Consider the following 12,016-nt stretch of genomic DNA (forward strand, 5'->3'; position numbering starts at 1 on the left):
TGATAAAGCCCACCAAAGCTAATCCAAACACACCAAAAACTGGGCTAAACAGAATCAAAACAAATCAAAACAAATCAAAACCTTCTAAAAACCCACCAAAATATTTCAAAACCCGTCAAAACTAATCAAAACATTCCGAACACCCGCCAAAACATTCCGAACACCCGCCAAAAGGAATCCAAACATTCCAAAACCTGCCAACACAATAAAAACAACTCAAGAGAATACAAAACATTCTAAAACCCAACCAAAACATTCCGAAAACCCACCAAAACATCATAAAAACAAATCAAAACCAACCAAAATATTCCGAAAACCCGCCAAAATTATTTAGACCCGCAAAACTCATCAAAACTTTCTGAAAAGATGCCAAAACATTAGAAAACCAGACAGAACTGATCAAAACATTGAAAAAACTAGGCAAAACATCATAAAAACAAATCAAAACCAACCAAAAAATTCCAAAAACCTGACAAAATAGTTTAGAACCTGCCAAAACTGATCAAAACATTCTGAAAAGATGCCAAAATACTAGAAAACCAGTCAGAAGTGATCGAAACTTTCAATAACTTGCCAAAACATAATCAAAACAAATGAAAGCAAACCAAAAACATTCCAAATACCCGCCAAAATATTTGAAAACCCGCCAAAAGGAATCCAAATATTCCACAACCTGCCAAGACAATAAAAACAACACAAGAGAAAACAAAACATTCTAAAACACCACCAAAACATTCCGAAAACCCACCAAAACATCATCAAAACAAATCAAAACAAACCAAACAATAGGAGGAACACGGCAACATATTGGCAAGCAAGAGACGGAGAGCGCGGCACCTTCTAGGAGGCCAAGAAGGAAGCCGCACAACACCTGCACTGTGTCTGCAACTTTCAAACTGCTAGAAGCTAGTGGCTTGCCACTGGCCTGCCTCTTCAATTGCCATTAGCATTCCAATGGAAGCTATTCTTGGACAACTTTGCTCTGCTTGCTGCTAGTTCTGCCCCAGCCTACCATAGAGAACCTTGCTCTTGCCTTGAGGCTCTGAGATGCCAAGAACTTGTCAACTTCAAAGGGCGGGCCGGGCTACATCTACTCAGCTGCCACAGTTTCTCCTTGCTAGACCTAGTGGGAAAGCATTTTGCTGAGATGCAGAAGGCAAGAAACGCAGCATACGGAGACGCGGAGCTGTCCCAAGTGCCGCTGCCTAGGCGTCTTTCCGCAGAAGGAGCGCCCCGGAGCGCACCGCAACCGGCGCCGTCATCTCTGCGCAAAGAGCCAAAATATTTTCAAACCCGCCAAAACTAATCCAAAAATATTTTCAAACCCGCCAAAATAGAAAACCAGACAGAAGAGATCAATACATTCGAAAAAACCTGACAAAACATGATCAAGCCCACCAAAGCTAATCCAAACACACCAAAAACTGGGCTAAACAGAATCAAAACAAATCAAAACCTTCTAAAAGCCCGCCAAAATATTTCAAAACCCGTCAAAACTAATCAAAATATTCCAAATACCCGCCAAAACATTCCGAACACCCACCAAAAGGAATCCAAACATTCCAAAACCTGTCAACACAATAAAAACAACTCAAGAGAATACAAAACATTCTAAAACCCAACCAACACATTCCGAAAACCCGCCAAAACATCATAAAAACAAATCAAAACCAACCAAAATATTCCGAAAACCCGCCAAAATTATTTAGACCCACAAAACTCATCAAAACATTCTAAAAAGATGCCAAAACATTAGAAAACCAGACAGAACTGATCAAAACATTCAAAAAACTTGGCAAAACATCATAAAAACAAATCAAAACCAACCAAAACATTCCAAAAACCCGACAAAATAGTTTAGAACCTGCCAAAACTGATCAAAACATTCGGAAAAGATGCCAAAATACTAGAAAACCAGTCAGAAGTGATCGAAACATTCAAAAAACCCGCCAAAATATAGTAAAAACAAAGCTAAAGAAACCAAAATATTATAAACAACCTCTAAAATATCTTAAAACCCGCCAAACCTGATCAAAACATTCTGAAAATCGGCCAACATATTAGAAAACCAGCCAGAACTGATCAAACCAAAAAAAAACCCTTGCCAAAACATAACAAAAAAAAATGAAAACCAAGCAAAACCTTCCAAATACATGCCAAAATATTTTAAACTAGACAAAACAAATCAAAACATTCCAAAACCCACAAAATAATATTAAAAAGAAATCAAAACCAACCAAAACATTCTAGAAAACCGACCAAAACATTCTGAAAACCCGCAAAATCAAAATAAAAACAAATCAAAACCAAGCAAAACATTCCAAAAACCCAACAAAATAGTTTAGAACCCGCCAAAACTGATCAAAACATTCTGAAAAGATGCCAAAATACTAGAAAACCAGTCAGAAGTGATCAAAACATTCAATAACTTGCCAAAACATAATCAAAACAAATGAAAGCAAACCCAAACATTCCAAATACCCGCCAAAAGATTTTAAAACCCGCCAAAAGGAATCCAAACGTTCCACAACCTGCCAACACAATAAAAACAACACAAGAGAAAACAAAACATTCTAAAACACCACCAAAACATTCCGAAAACCCGCCAAAACATCATCAAAACAAATCAAAACAAACCAAACAATAAGAGGAACACGGCAACATATTGGCAAGCAAGAGACGGAGAGCGCGGCACCTTCTAGGAGGCCAAGAAGGAAGCCGCACAACACCTGCACTGTGTCTGCAACTTTCAAACTGCTAGAAGCTAGTGGCTTGCCACTGGCCTGCCTCTTCAATTGCCATTAGCATTCCAATGGAAGCTATTCTTGGACAACTTTGCTCTGCTTGCAACTAGTTCTGCCCCAGCCTACCATAGATAACCTTGCTCTTGCCTTGAGGCTCTGAGATGCCAAGAACTTGTCAACTTCAAAGGGCGGGCCGGGCAACATCTACTCAGCTGCCACAGTTTCTCCTTGCTAGACCTAGTGGGAAAGCATTTTGCTGAGATGCAGAAGGCAAGAAACGCAGCATACGGAGACGCGGAGCTGTCCCAAGTGCCGCTGCCTAGGCGTCTTTCCGCAGAAGGAGCGCCCCGGAGCGCACCGCAACCGGCGCCGTCATCTCTGCGCAAAGAGCCAAAATATTTTAAAACCCGCCAAAACTAATCCAAAAATATTTTCAAACCCGCCAAAATAGAAAACCAGACAGAAGAGATCAATACATTCGAAAAAACCTGACAAAACATGATCAAGCCCACCAAAGCTAATCCAAACACACCAAAAACTGGGCTAAACAGAATCAAAACAAATCAAAACAAATCGAAACCTTCTAAAAACCCACCAAAATATTTCAAAACCCGTCAAAACTAATCAAAACATTCCGAACACCCGCCAAAACATTCCGAACACCCGCCAAAAGGAATCCAAACATTCCAAAACCTGCCAACACAATAAAAACAACTCAAGAGAATACAAAACATTCTAAAACCCAACCAAAACATTCCGAAAACCCACCAAAACATCATAAAAACAAATCAAAACCAACCAAAATATTCCGAAAACCCGCCAAAATAATTTAGACCCGCAAAACTCATCAAAACTTTCTGAAAAGATGCCAAAACATTAGAAAACCAGACAGAACTGATCAAAACATTGAAAAAACTAGGCAAAACATCATAAAAACAAATCAAAACCAACCAAAAAATTCCAAAAACCTGACAAAATAGTTTAGAACCTGCCAAAACTGATCAAAACATTCTGAAAAGATGCCAAAATACTAGAAAACCAGTCAGAAGTGATCGAAACATTCAATAACTTGCCAAAACATAATCAAAACAAATGAAAGCAAACCCAAACATTCCAAATACCCGCCAAAATATTTGAAAACCCGCCAAAAGGAATCCAAATATTCCACAACCTGCCAAGACAATAAAAACAACACAAGAGAAAACAAAACATTCTAAAACACCACCAAAACATTCCGAAAACCCACCAAAACATCATCAAAACAAATCAAAACAAACCAAACAATAGGAGGAACACGGCAACATATTGGCAAGCAAGAGACGGAGAGCGCGGCACCTTCTAGGAGGCCAAGAAGGAAGCCGCACAACACCTGCACTGTGTCTGCAACTTTCAAACTGCTAGAAGCTAGTGGCTTGCCACTGGCCTGCCTCTTCAATTGCCATTAGCATTCCAATGGAAGCTATTCTTGGACAACTTTGCTCTGCTTGCTGCTAGTTCTGCCCCAGCCTACCATAGAGAACCTTGCTCTTGCCTTGAGGCTCTGAGATGCCAAGAACTTGTCAACTTCAAAGGGCGGGCCGGGCTACATCTACTCAGCTGCCACAGTTTCTCCTTGCTAGACCTAGTGGGAAAGCATTTTGCTGAGATGCAGAAGGCAAGAAACGCAGCATACGGAGACGCGGAGCTGTCCCAAGTGCCGCTGCCTAGGCGTCTTTCCGCAGAAGGAGCGCCCCGGAGCGCACCGCAACCGGCGCCGTCATCTCTGCGCAAAGAGCCAAAATATTTTAAAACCCGCCAAAACTAATCCAAAAATATTTTCAAACCCGCCAAAATAGAAAACCAGACAGAAGAGATCAATACATTCGAAAAAACCTGACAAAACATGATCAAGCCCACCAAAGCTAATCCAAACACACCAAAAACTGGGCTAAACAGAATCAAAACAAATCAAAACCTTCTAAAAGCCCGCCAAAATATTTCAAAACCCGTCAAAACTAATCAAAATATTCCAAATACCCGCCAAAACATTCCGAACACCCACCAAAAGGAATCCAAACATTCCAAAACCTGTCAACACAATAAAAACAACTCAAGAGAATACAAAACATTCTAAAACCCAACCAACACATTCCGAAAACCCGCCAAAACATCATAAAAACAAATCAAAACCAACCAAAATATTCCGAAAACCCGCCAAAATTATTTAGACCCACAAAACTCATCAAAACATTCTAAAAAGATGCCAAAACATTAGAAAACCAGACAGAACTGATCAAAACATTCAAAAAACTTGGCAAAACATCATAAAAACAAATCAAAACCAACCAAAACATTCCAAAAACCCGACAAAATAGTTTAGAACCTGCCAAAACTGATCAAAACATTCTGAAAAGATGCCAAAATACTAGAAAACCAGTCAGAAGTGATCGAAACATTCAAAAAACCCGCCAAAATATAGTAAAAACAAAGCTAAAGAAACCAAAATATTATAAACAACCTCTAAAATATCTTAAAACCCGCCAAAACTGATCAAAACATTCTGAAAATCGGCCAACATATTAGAAAACCAGCCAGAACTGATCAAACCAAAAAAAAACCCTTGCCAAAACATAACAAAAAAAAATGAAAACCAAGCAAAACCTTCCAAATACATGCCAAAATATTTTAAACTAGACAAAACAAATCAAAACATTCCAAAACCCACAAAATAATATTAAAAAGAAATCAAAACCAACCAAAACATTCTAGAAAACCGACCAAAACATTCTGAAAACCCGCAAAATCAAAATAAAAACAAATCAAAACCAAGCAAAACATTCCAAAAACCCAACAAAATAGTTTAGAACCCGCCAAAACTGATCAAAACATTCTGAAAAGATGCCAAAATACTAGAAAACCAGTCAGAAGTGATCAAAACATTCAATAACTTGCCAAAACATAATCAAAACAAATGAAAGCAAACCCAAACATTCCAAATACCCGCCAAAAGATTTTAAAACCCGCCGAAAGGAATCCAAACGTTCCACAACCTGCCAACACAATAAAAACAACACAAGAGAAAACAAAACATTCTAAAACACCACCAAAACATTCCGAAAACCCGCCAAAACATCATCAAAACAAATCAAAACAAACCAAACAATAAGAGGAACACGGCAACATATTGGCAAGCAAGAGACGGAGAGCGCGGCACCTTCTAGGAGGCCAAGAAGGAAGCCGCACAACACCTGCACTGTGTCTGCAACTTTCAAACTGCTAGAAGCTAGTGGCTTGCCACTGGCCTGCCTCTTCAATTGCCATTAGCATTCCAATGGAAGCTATTCTTGGACAACTTTGCTCTGCTTGCAACTAGTTCTGCCCCAGCCTACCATAGATAACCTTGCTCTTGCCTTGAGGCTCTGAGATGCCAAGAACTTGTCAACTTCAAAGGGCGGGCCGGGCTACATCTACTCAGCTGCCACAGTTTCTCCTTGCTAGACCTAGTGGGAAAGCATTTTGCTGAGATGCAGAAGGCAAGAAACGCAGCATACGGAGACGCGGAGCTGTCCCAAGTGCCGCTGCCTAGGCGTCTTTCCGCAGAAGGAGCGCCCCGGAGCGCACCGCAACCGGCGCCGTCATCTCTGCGCAAAGAGCCAAAATATTTTAAAACCCGCCAAAACTAATCCAAAAATATTTTCAAACCCGCCAAAATAGAAAACCAGACAGAAGTCATCAATACATTCGAAAAAACCTGACAAAACATGATAAAGCCCACCAAAGCTAATCCAAACACACCAAAAACTGGGCTAAACAGAATCAAAACAAATCAAAACAAATCGAAACCTTCTAAAAACCCACCAAAATATTTCAAAACCCGTCAAAACTAATCAAAACATTCCGAACACCCGCCAAAACATTCCGAACACCCGCCAAAAGGAATCCAAACATTCCAAAACCTGCCAACACAATATAAACAACTCAAGAGAATACAAAACATTCTAAAACCCAACCAAAACATTCCGAAAACCCACCAAAACATCATAAAAAAGAAAATCAAAACCAACCAAAATATTCCGAAAACCCGCCAAAATAATTTAGACCCGCAAAACTCATCAAAACTTTCTGAAAAGATGCCAAAACATTAGAAAACCAGACAGAACTGATCAAAACATTGAAAAAACTAGGCAAAACATCATAAAAACAAATCAAAACCAACCAAAAAATTCCAAAAACCTGACAAAATAGTTTAGAACCTGCCAAAACTGATCAAAACATTCTGAAAAGATGCCAAAATACTAGAAAACCAGTCAGAAGTGATCGAAACTTTCAATAACTTGCCAAAACATAATCAAAACAAATGAAAGCAAACCAAAAACATTCCAAATACCCGCCAAAATATTTTAAAACCCGCCAAAAGGAATCCAAACGTTCCACAACCTGCCAACACAATAAAAACAACACAAGAGAAAACAAAACATTCTAAAACACCACCAAAACATTCCGAAAACCCGCCAAAACATCATCAAAACAAATCAAAACAAACCAAACAATAAGAGGAACACGGCAACATATTGGCAAGCAAGAGACGGAGAGCGCGGCACCTTCTAGGAGGCCAAGAAGGAAGCCGCACAACACCTGCACTGTGTCTGCAACTTTCAAACTGCTAGAAGCTAGTGGCTTGCCACTGGCCTGCCTCTTCAATTGCCATTAGCATTCCAATGGAAGCTATTCTTGGACAACTTTGCTCTGCTTGCAACTAGTTCTGCCCCAGCCTACCATAGATAACCTTGCTCTTGCCTTGAGGCTCTGAGATGCCAAGAACTTGTCAACTTCAAAGGGCGGGCCAGGCTACATCTACTCAGCTGCCACAGTTTCTCCTTGCTAGACCTAGTGGGAAAGCATTTTGCTGAGATGCAGAAGGCAAGAAACGCAGCATACGGAGACGCGGAGCTGTCCCAAGTGCCGCTGCCTAGGCGTCTTTCCGCAGAAGGAGCGCCCCGGAGCGCACCGCAACCGGCACCATCATCTCTGCGCAAAGAGCCAAAATATTTTCAAACCCGCCAAAACTCATCCAAAAATATTTTCAAACCCGCCAAAATAGAAAACCAGACAGAAGTCATCAATACATTCGAAAAAACCTGACAAAACATGATCAAGCCCACCAAAGCTAATCCAAACACACCAAAAACTGGGCTAAACAGAATCAAAACAAATCAAAACAAATCTAAACCTTCTAAAAACCCGCCAAAATATTTCAAAACCCGTCAAAACTAATCAAAACATTCCGAACACCCGCCAAAACATTCCGAACACCCGCCAAAAGGAATCCAAACATTCCAAAACCTGCCAACACAATAAAAACAACTCAAGAGAATACAAAACATTCTAAAACCCAACCAAAACATTCCGAAAACCCGCCAAAACATCATAAAAACAAATCAAAACCAACCAAAATATTCCGAAAACCCGCCAAAATGATTTAGACCCGCAAAACTCATCAAAACATTCTGAAAAGATGCCAAAACATTAGAAAACCAGCCAGAACTGATCAAAACATTCAGAAAACTTGGCAAAACATCATAAAAACAAATCAAAACCAACCAAAAAATTCCAAAAACCTGACAAAATAGTTTAGAACCTGCCAAAACTGATCAAAACATTCTGAAAAGATGCCAAAATACTAGAAAACCAGTCAGAAGTGATCGAAACTTTCAATAACTTGCCAAAACACAATCAAAACAAATGAAAGCAAACCAAAACATTCCAAATACCCGCCAAAATATTTGAAAACCCGCCAAAAGGAATCCAAATATTCCACAACCTGCCAAGACAATAAAAACAACACAAGAGAAAACAAAACATTCTAAAACACCACCAAAACATTCCGAAAACCCGCCAAAACATCATAAAAACAAATCAAAACAAACCAAACAATAGGAGGAACACGGCAACATATTGGCAAGCAAGAGACGGAGAGCACGGCACCTTCTAGGAGGCCAAGAAGGAAGCCGCACAACACCTGCACTGTGTCTGCAACTTTCAAACTGCTAGAAGCTAGTGGCTTGCCACTGGCCTGCCTCTTCAATTGCCATTAGCATTCCAATGGAAGCTATTCTTGGACAACTTTGCTCTGCTTGCTGCTAGTTCTGCCCCAGCCTACCATAGAGAACCTTGCTCTTGCCTTGAGGCTCTGAGATGCCAAGAACTTGTCAACTTCAAAGGGCGGGCCGGGCTACATCTACTCAGCTGCCACAGTTTCTCCTTGCTAGACCTAGTGGGAAAGCATTTTGCTGAGATGCAGAAGGCAAGAAACGCAGCATACGGAGACGCGGAGCTGTCCCAAGTGCCGCTGCCTAGGCGTCTTTCCGCAGAAGGAGCGCCCCGGAGCGCACCGCAACCGGCGCCGTCATCTCTGCGCAAAGAGCCAAAATATTTTAAAACCTGCCAAAACTAATCCAAAAATATTTTCAAACCCGCCAAAATAGAAAACCAGACAGAAGAGATCAATACATTCGAAAAAACCTGACAAAACATGATCAAGCCCACCAAAGCTAATCCAAACACACCAAAAACTGGGCTAAACAGAATCAAAACAAATCAAAACCTTCTAAAAGCCCGCCAAAATATTTCAAAACCCGTCCAAACTAATCAAAATATTCCAAATACCCGCCAAAACATTCCGAACACCCACCAAAAGGAATCCAAACATTCCAAAACCTGTCAACACAATAAAAACAACTCAAGAGAATACAAAACATTCTAAAACCCAACCAACACATTCCGAAAACCCGCCAAAACATCATAAAAACAAATCAAAACCAACCAAAATATTCCGAAAACCCGCCAAAATTATTTAGACCCACAAAACTCATCAAAACATTCTAAAAAGATGCCAAAACATTAGAAAACCAGACAGAACTGATCAAAACATTCAAAAAACTTGGCAAAACATCATAAAAACAAATCAAAACCAACCAAAACATTCCAAAAACCCGACAAAATAGTTTAGAACCTGCCAAAACTGATCAAAACATTCGGAAAAGATGCCAAAATACTAGAAAACCAGTCAGAAGTGATCGAAACATTCAAAAAACCCGCCAAAATATAGTAAAAACAAAGCTAAAGAAACCAAAATATTATAAACAACCTCTAAAATATCTTAAAACCCGCCAAACCTGATCAAAACATTCTGAAAATCGGCCAACATATTAGAAAACCAGCCAGAACTGATCAAACCAAAAAAAAACCCTTGCCAAAACATAACAAAAAAAAATGAAAACCAAGCAAAACCTTCCAAATACATGCCAAAATATTTTAAACTAGACAAAACAAATCAAAACATTCCAAAACCCACAAAATAATATTAAAAAGAAATCAAAACCAACCAAAACATTCTAGAAAACCGACCAAAACATTCTGAAAACCCGCAAAATCAAAATAAAAACAAATCAAAACCAAGCAAAACATTCCAAAAACCCAACAAAATAGTTTAGAACCCGCCAAAACTGATCAAAACATTCTGAAAAGATGCCAAAATACTAGAAAACCAGTCAGAAGTGATCAAAACATTCAATAACTTGCCAAAACATAATCAAAACAAATGAAAGCAAACCAAAACATTCCAAATACCCGCCAAAATATTTGAAAACCCGCCAAAAGGAATCCAAACGTCCCACAACCTGCCAACACAATAAAAACAACACAAGAGAAAACAAAACATTCTAAAACACCACCAAAACATTCCGAAAACCCGCCAAAACATCATCAAAACAAATCAAAACAAACCAAACAATAAGAGGAACACGGCAACATATTGGCAAGCAAGAGACGGAGAGCGCGGCACCTTCTAGGAGGCCAAGAAGGAAGCCGCACAACACCTGCACTGTGTCTGCAACTTTCAAACTGCTAGAAGCTAGTGGCTTGCCACTGGCCTGCCTCTTCAATTGCCATTAGCATTCCAATGGAAGCTATTCTTGGACAACTTTGCTCTGCTTGCAACTAGTTCTGCCCCAGCCTACCATAGATAACCTTGCTCTTGCCTTGAGGCTCTGAGATGCCAAGAACTTGTCAACTTCAAAGGGCGGGCCGGGCAACATCTACTCAGCTGCCACAGTTTCTCCTTGCTAGACCTAGTGGGAAAGCATTTTGCTGAGATGCAGAAGGCAAGAAACGCAGCATACGGAGACGCGGAGCTGTCCCAAGTGCCGCTGCCTAGGCGTCTTTCCGCAGAAGGAGCGCCCCGGAGCGCACCGCAACCGGCGCCGTCATCTCTGCGCAAAGAGCCAAAATATTTTAAAACCCGCCAAAACTAATCCAAAAATATTTTCAAACCCGCCAAAATAGAAAACCAGACAGAAGAGATCAATACATTCGAAAAAACCTGACAAAACATGATCAAGCCCACCAAAGCTAATCCAAACACACCAAAAACTGGGCTAAACAGAATCAAAACAAATCAAAACAAATCGAAACCTTCTAAAAACCCACCAAAATATTTCAAAACCCGTCAAAACTAATCAAAACATTCCGAACACCCGCCAAAACATTCCGAACACCCGCCAAAAGGAATCCAAACATTCCAAAACCTGCCAACACAATAAAAACAACTCAAGAGAATACAAAACATTCTAAAACCCAACCAAAACATTCCGAAAACCCACCAAAACATCATAAAAAAGAAAATCAAAACCAACCAAAATATTCCGAAAACCCGCCAAAATAATTTAGACCCGCAAAACTCATCAAAACTTTCTGAAAAGATGCCAAAACATTAGAAAACCAGACAGAACTGATCAAAACATTGAAAAAACTAGGCAAAACATCATAAAAACAAATCAAAACCAACCAAAAAATTCCAAAAACCTGACAAAATAATTTAGAACCTGCCAAAACTGATCAAAACATTCTGAAAAGATGCCAAAATACTAGAAAACCAGTCAGAAGTGATCGAAACTTTCAATAACTTGCCAAAACATAATCAAAACAAATGAAAGCAAACCAAAAACATTCCAAATACCCGCCAAAATATTTGAAAACCCGCCAAAAGGAATCCAAATATTCCACAACCTGCCAAGACAATAAAAACAACACAAGAGAAAACAAAACATTCTAAAACACCACCAAAACATTCCGAAAACCCACCAAAACATCATCAAAACAAATCAAAACAAACCAAACAATAGGAGGAACACGGCAACATATTGGCAAGCAAGAGACGGAGAGCGCGGCACCTTCTAGGAGGCCAAGAAGGAAGCCGCACAACACCTGCACTGTGTCTGCAACTTTCAAACTGC

Source organism: Passer domesticus, chromosome 5 (assembly GCF_036417665.1).
Source record: "Passer domesticus isolate bPasDom1 chromosome 5, bPasDom1.hap1, whole genome shotgun sequence".
In the NCBI taxonomy this organism is placed as follows: Eukaryota; Metazoa; Chordata; class Aves; order Passeriformes; family Passeridae; genus Passer; species Passer domesticus.